The sequence below is a fragment of the Dipodomys ordii genome, unplaced genomic scaffold (assembly GCF_000151885.1).
Source record: "Dipodomys ordii isolate 6190 unplaced genomic scaffold, Dord_2.0 Scaffold154, whole genome shotgun sequence".
Taxonomy (NCBI): Eukaryota; Metazoa; Chordata; class Mammalia; order Rodentia; family Heteromyidae; genus Dipodomys; species Dipodomys ordii.
This window is the reverse complement of record NW_012267370.1, coordinates 9,535-17,222: the sequence shown is the minus strand read 5'-3', so window position 1 is coordinate 17,222 and position 7,688 is coordinate 9,535. Positions and strand designations below refer to the sequence as shown.

The 7,688-nt window shown below is 44.3% G+C and overlaps 1 pseudogene; it reads left to right on the top strand.

Annotated features, from left to right (window-relative positions):
* The window catches only part of LOC105997813, a 30,819-nt pseudogene extending 26,125 nt beyond the window's left edge, over positions 1-4,694 (top strand).
* Positions 4,695-7,688: the final 2,994 nt, after the last annotated feature.

Genomic DNA, 7,688 nt, shown 5'->3' with positions numbered 1-7,688 from the left:
AGCTCAAGGCTAGTGCTCTACCACTTGAGCCACAGCGCCACTTCTGGCTTTTTTCTTTTTGCTTATGTGGTACTGAGAAATCGAACCCAGGGCCTCAGGCATGCAAGGCAAGCGCTCTACCACTGAGCCACCTTCCCAGCCCCATGAGTACATTTCTTGTCAACCTTGTTGCCCCTTCCCTCAATTTTCTCCTACTTTCCCGCCTCCAACCCCCCCCCAAGTTGTACAGATCATTTCTAACATATTGTCTTTTGTGTATCACTGTTGCATTGATTCCCCCCTTGTCCTTTGTCTCATCGTTCAGTTGTTCCCCTTCCCTTCCTTTCCCTAATTCAAGTAAAGGTATATACAATACCAGGTTCCCAAAATCAAATACAGTAACAACAGAGGATACACCATGGGGGAAGAACATACAAAAGAAACAAAAAAATCACATAGTGTATTAAAAACAGCAGCAACAACAAAAACCTCTTGTGTCCATGTCTTAGAGTTCATTTTCCTTAGTATCATCTTATAACATCATATGTATGTATCTATTGAGCTGTTCTGCTCATCTGCTAAGATTACCCTAGATGTATACTTATTGCAAATAAGGGAAACCTTGGGACTTACATTTCTTTGGGTCTGGCTTATTTCTCTTAATATAATTTTTTTCCAAGTCTTTCCATTTGCAATGGCATTTTCCCCTCCATTGGTTGTGGGGCTTGAACTCTGGGCCTTGGCGCTGTCCCTCAACATTTCAGCTCAAGGCTAACACTCTAACACTTGAGCCACAGTGCCACTTCCAGCTTTTTCTGTTCATGTGGTGCTGAGGAATCAAACCCAGAGCCTCACCTTCCCAGCTCAGCAATAGAATTTTTTTTTATCTCTGCCAGTCAGAGGCCAGTTAGCTTTCCCTGCAAAAAGCCAGGGAGTAAATAGCTCAGAATTTGCTGACCATGGATTACGTGGCAACTCCTCAGCTCCAGAGTCGTGAAGAACAACCTTGATTAAGTTCCACAAAGCATTAGACAGGGACATGTGGCTTTCCTAAAATTATTTCTTTTTGTTCCTCCTCCTCCTTTCTCCTCTTCCTCCTCCTCTTTCTCCCTCCTTTGCTCAAAGAGAGCACCCTATCACTTGAGCTACAGTATTATTTCTGGCTTTTTTTAGTACTTTATTGGAGATAAGAGTCTCATGAGTTTCCTGCCTGGTGTGGTTTTGAACCATGATCCTCAGATCTCAGCCTCCTGATTAGCTAGGATTACAGGTGTAAGCCACTGGTGCCAGCACTATGACACTCTTATCTCCAATAAACTACTCAGAAAAAGCCAGAAGTGGTGCTATGGTTCAAGTGGTAGAGTGCTTTCTTTGAGCAAAAGAAGCTCAGGGATAGCACCCAGGTCCAGAGTTCAAGCCTCAGGACCGGCAAAAAAAAAAAAACAACAACAAACAACAACAACAAAAAACCCCAAAGAGTCTCACAGACTTTTCTGAGGGTTGGCTTTGAATCATGATCCTCAGATCTCAGCCTCCTGAGTAGCTAGGATTATAGGCATGAGCCACTAGTACCTGACTTTTTCCTATATTTTCATGTATCACAAAAATGCTATTCTTCTTTTGGTTATTTTCAAACATACAGGAGTAATGTTATAAGCAAGGTTCATACAAAAATAGCTACCAGTCTAAATTTAGCCTGTGAGGGAACCATTATCTCCTGAATTTTTTGAGTTTGATTGTTTGATTTGATTTTATTTTTTAGGCTTTTTTTTTTTTGCCCTTTGTCCTGTTACTGGTGCTTGAACTCAGGGAATGGGTATTGTCCCTTAGCTTTTTTTGTTTTCTCAACTTTGCCACTCTACCACTGGAGCAACAACTTCACTACTTATTTTGGTGGCTAATTGAATATGAGAGTGTCACAGACTTTGCTGCTTGGGCTTGGAGTTGCCATCCTTAGGTGTGAGCCTCCTGTGTAGCTAGGATTATAGGAGTGCATTCATTCCTAGATTCTAGCTTGTCTGCTTCAATTAATGCTCTATGTCCACCATCTAGAACATTCACTGCTCAGTCTCCAACCTGCTACTCTGAAGGTTCCTGATTGTTATACCAATTCACTAAGGAGGAGAGAAGTGAGTGAATGCAGCTGTACTGTGGGCCTCTGTTTACTCCTGCTGATCCTGACAGGTTCCTCCAAGACATGCTTAACAAAGATTAGATGACTGGGAACAGTGTTTTCAAAAATCCTTTTTGTTCTTTCTTTTTGTCTGAGGGAAATCCTAAGTGGCCACTTGGGCCCAGATAGCAGAGTAGGGACTGGACTGGGTGAGGACCCTTGAAGACTTTCCTTCCCTCTCCATTTCCCATGGCTGTTTGAGTTGGGATTGGGAGTAGGGTTACAACTCTATAGGAGGGGTTCCGGCAAATGGCTTGTTTCCCTCAAGGTATAGGCTCATGCTCACAGGCACAGAGTGGGTTAAGGCAGTCCATGTCCATTGTTCAGGTATGTGGCTTTGGCCCTTAGCTCATTTGGTAAACAGGAAGTCCAGACTGATGGTTCTGAGAAGGATGTCCAGGGTGCCAAATCACAGGGCCTACAATGAGGAAGAAAAGACGGGACTGTCAGGGACTTATTAATAGGCTCCTGAAATCAACACCTCCCCACTCCCCAAGATTGTCTTATCCACTCCTAACTCTCCTCCATGCTCCCTCTCCTTCTTTTTAAAAGTTTATTTATCAATACTGGGGTTTGGGCTCAGGGCCTTTCCAGCAGGTTCTTTACCAACTGAGCCATGTGTTAGTCCCTTTTTCCTTTTCGTAGTTTTTCAGGTAAGGTCTAAAACATTTTGTCTATACTAGCATCAGATGAATATTTTTTCTAGCTAGACCTCCCATATAGACAGGATTACAGGCATGAACCACCGTACTAACTTGTTCATTGAAATGCAATCTCAATTACTTTTGATAGGGGAAACAGGATACCTGGTCCACACTGGAACCACAACTCTCTTAACTCCACCTTCCAAATAGTTGAGATTATAAGTGTGAACTACTTAAATGTTTCACCCTGTACTTTCTTAAAGCCAAAAGCATCTTCTCAAGCTCTTCATCGTCTCCTGTCTCCAAGTAAGTTTTGGAGTTCAATTGGTAGCAGGAGTGGAGAATGAATGGCAGAGAGCCAGTCATCATACCCTGGAAGGAGCTGCAACTGCCACAGAGGGCCCCAGTCACCATTAGGAGCAGTTTGCCATTCCCCCCCTCCTCCCTTTCAGGGCTGCAGACATCAAGTACCACAGAGTGTTCGGCCTCACATCAGCAGCACCTGTGGGCCTGTGGCGGGGAACAAGAATGTTATTGCAATAAAGGTTTTGGGAAGAGTAAAATGATTCAATGTAAGGACTGGATATGGTTTCATCAACAGAAATGACAACAAGGAATATGTATTTGTACATCAGACTGCTATAAAGAAGAATAACCCCAGGAAGTCCACTCATAGTATAGGAGATGGAGAGACTGTGGAGTTTGATGTTGAAAGAGAAAAGGATGTGGGGGCAGCAAATGGTATAGGTCCTGGTGGTGTTCCAGTTCAAGGCAGTAAATATGTAGCAAAACATAACCAATATAGATGCTATCCATTTCATAGGAGTCCTCTATACAATTACCAGCAGAATTACCAGAAAAGAGTGAGGGATTGGAGAGTGCTCTTGAAGGCCAGGCCCAACAATGCAGGCCCTATCACAGATGAAGGTTCCCACCTTACTACATGAGGAGACCCTATGGATATTGACCACTGTATTGCAACCCACCTGTGCAGGAAGAAGTGATGAAAGGTGTTAACAACCAGGAGAACAAGGTAGACCAGTGAGATAAAACGTGTATCAGGATTATAGACCACGATTTTGTAGAGACCCTTCTTGCCAAAGACAGCTTAGAGAGGATGGTAATGAAGAGGATAAGGAAAAGCAAGGAGATGAGACCCAAGGTCAGCAACTTCCTTAATGTTGGTACCCCCGCAACTTAATTATTTTTTTTGGGGGGGGTCCGATTGTGGAGCCTGAACTCTGGGCCTGGGCGCTGTCCCTCAGCTCTTCAGCTCAAGGCTAGCGCTCTACCACTTGAGCCACAGCGCCACTTCCGGCTTTTTTCTTTTTGCTTATGTGGTGCAGAGGAATCGAACCTAAGGCCTCAGGCATGGCATGCAAGGCAAGTGCTCTACCACTGAGCCATCTTCCCAGCCCAAAGTAACACACAACATTCTTTTTTTTGTTTGTTGGTTGGTTGTGGGGCTTGAACTCTGGGCTTAGGTGCTGTCCCTCAGCTCTTCAGCTCAAGGTGAACGCTCTACCGCTGGAGCTACAGCACCACTTCCGGTTTTCTGGTTGTTCATTGGAGACAAGAGTCCCACAGTCTTTCCTGCCCAGGCTGGCTTTGAACCATGATCCTCAGATCTCAGCCTCCTGTGTAGCGAGGATTATAGGCGTGAGCCATCAGCGCCCAGCTCCCCTGCAACTTTAATTACCAACATGGACACCCAGAGAACTCTAAACTACAAGATGGCAAAGATACAAAAGCAGCTGATCCACCAGCTGAGAATTTACCCACTCCTGAGGCTGAACATGGCAAGGCTGAGTAAATGCTGGCTTACCATCTTTACCATCATCCAGTTTAGTTATCCAACAAGAAGAAATAAATATGAAATTCCAGCAATAAAAAATGAACAAAAGAATGGAGCTGAAGATCTCAAGTGCTTGCTTTTTGCCCATTGACCAGATAACTAGAACTATCTGAATTATCTATGCAGCACGGGGTTTTATTATCTAAAGACATCTCTTTTTTTGGTGGTGGCATACATTTTTTTTGTTTTTTGTTTTTTGCTGGATGTGGGGCCTGAACTGTGGGCCTGGGCGCTGTCCCTCAGCTCTTCAGTTCAAGGCTAACACTCCACCACTTGAGCCACAGCGCCACTTTCAGCTTTTTCTGCTTATGTGGTGCTGAGGAATCAAACCCAGGGCCTCATGCATGCAAGGCAAGCAATCTGCCACTGAGCCACCTTCCCAGCCCGGCATGTTTGTTTTTTTAAAGCCTGTTTTTTTTTTCCTCTCAATACACCTTTAAAAGTCTTTAAATTGTTTCATATCTGGTCAAGTTGATATTTTTAACAACTTTCTTTTAAATTTGTAATAAAAGTTTACAACTTGCTTTTTTTTTTTGGTCCTGTCATGGGGCCTGAACTCTGGGCCTGGGCACTGTCCCTCAGCTCTTCAGCTCAAGGCTAGCGCTCTACCACTTGAGCCACAGCGCCACTTCCGGCTTTTTTCTTTTTGTTTATATGGTGCTGAGGAATCAAACCCAGGGCCTCATGCATGCAAGGCAAGCGCTCTACCACTGAGCCATCTTCCCAGCCCCTACAACTTGATTTTTTTTGAAAAAAAAGTCAACAAACTGCAAGCACCCATTACATTAATAAAGGTCTTAAATAAAATTAAAGAAAAAGAAGTACTTTTGGCAATCCACAATTTTTGAACTGCTCCTCTCTTCTCAACAATTCTCCCTCTTTCTATGTATCTGTATACCTACATCTATGTATTTGTATCTTCCCTCTTTGTATCTCTATCCCCTTTTGCAGTGTCTTGGATGGGACCCAAGTGGTCACTCATGCTAGGAAAGCATGCTGCCACTGTGATCCATCCCTGGTCCCCCCTGCCCCTTTCAATGTACCCTGTCTTCTTAGACTCTGCTGATAAATGGTCTGCTTTGTCTCTTGTTAAGGCAATTTCTTTCCTTCTTCCAAACCCATGCATCTTTATTCCTGGATTCACCTTTCTTCTAACCCCCACAACCCCATCATGAGAATGTTTCAGAAATGTCCAGGCATCTGAGAACCAGCAGTCCCTCTGAACATTTTCTCTTTTCCCTGGCCCTAGCCCATGGGATGCTCACCTGATTATTAGGCTAGGTAAAGAGGGGCTCCACCAAATCAGGTACGAGACAATGGTAGAGGCAGATGAAGCCTGTGGCTTAGGTGGAGCCTGGAGGACAAGAAGGGACAGGATGCAACCTAAATGTGGGTACAAGGCTGGTCCAATGAGGTCAGGTTGGGGAGTAGGGTGGAAGATACTGACAAATAATCCCAAATATACTCTGATTGAACAGTATACCATTCACAAGAACAATAACCACAGGGAGCAGAATCAAGGATACAGTGAGTAGAACACATAGTTTGTAATGAGCAGTGTTCTGTGGATACGTGGTGAGAGAAAGGCAGGTCAAGGGTAAGGACTCATGTACTACCCCTCCTGGGCAAGATCAGTTCGTTTTGTGTTTATGTGTGTGGTGATGGTATTGGGGCTTGAACTCAGGGCCTGTGTTGTTCTTATTCCACTTCTGGGGTGTGTGTGTGTGTTCAATTAGAGATAAGTCTCTTGGACATTCCTGCCTGGACTGGCTTTGAACCATGATTCTCAGATCTTAACTCCCTGAGTAGCTAAGATTGTAGGTATAAATCACTATTACTGTTCTCTATTACCATACCTTTAACTTTATCTGAAATCTTTACTTTCTCCTTAAATTTTGGCTTCACCTTGACTGCTGTCCCTCTGTGTGCCTCCATTGTCTAAATGAGTTTCCTGCCTCCACCCTCTGACAAGATCTTTTCCTTCTATCTGTTTATTGCCACTGTTTGAATTCTTTTCTTTTCTCTCTGTCCAACTCTGCCTCCCCACTGGACCAGGACTTTTTTTTAATCCCTAGTCTCCATTTAACTAGCTCTAACTTCCTCCTGTCAAAATTATTGCCTACTTCTCATCTGAGTCTCATCCTTCTTACAAATCTGTACATCAGCCTTCACCTTTTTCTTTCCCCCCACTCCTTTGTTTTCTTTTATTTGCTGCTGAAGAGTAAATCTCAACCTGAGCACATGCATTATAAGTGTTCTATATTGTGTGTGTGTGTGTGTGTGTGTGTGTGCATGCACACGCGTGCACGCGCGCACTGGTAGTGGGGTTTGAACTCAGGGTCTGAATGCTGTCTCTAAGTTTTTTTTTTCACTCACCTCTGGATTTCTATGATATGAGCCAGAGCTCCACTTTCAGCTTTATTTTTTTTGGGGGGGGGTCACTGGAAATAAGTCTTGTGGACTTTCCAGCCTGGCTGGCTTTGATTTGTGATCCTCAGATCTCAGCCTCATAGTTATGATTACAGCTATGAGCCATTTTTCCAGTAGGAAACCAAATATATTTATTGAAAATGATGCAATACAAAAATGCAATTCAGTGATGGGGCTTGAACTCTGGGCCTGGGCGCTGTCCCTGAGCTCTTCAGCTCAAGGGGAGTGCTCTACCACTTGAGCTACAGCGCCACTTCCGGTTTTCTGGAGATTAATTGGAGATAAGAGTCTCCAGCGTGGGCTGGCTTTGAATCCTAATCCTCAGATCTCAGCCTCCTGAGTAGCTAAGATTACAGGCTTGAGCCACTGGCTCCGGGAAAAATGCAGCTCTTAAGTAGATTGAAATTTTTACTTGTTTGTATTGAGATATTTTGTTTGTTTGTTTTGGGGGGGGGTCCAGTCGTGGGGCCTGAACTCTGGGCCTGGGCGCTGTCCCTCAGCTCTTCAGCTCAAGGCTAGCGCTCTACCACTTGAGCCACAGCGCCACTTCCGGCTTTTTTCTTTTTGCTTATGTGGTGCTGAGGAATCGAACCCAGGGCCTCATGCA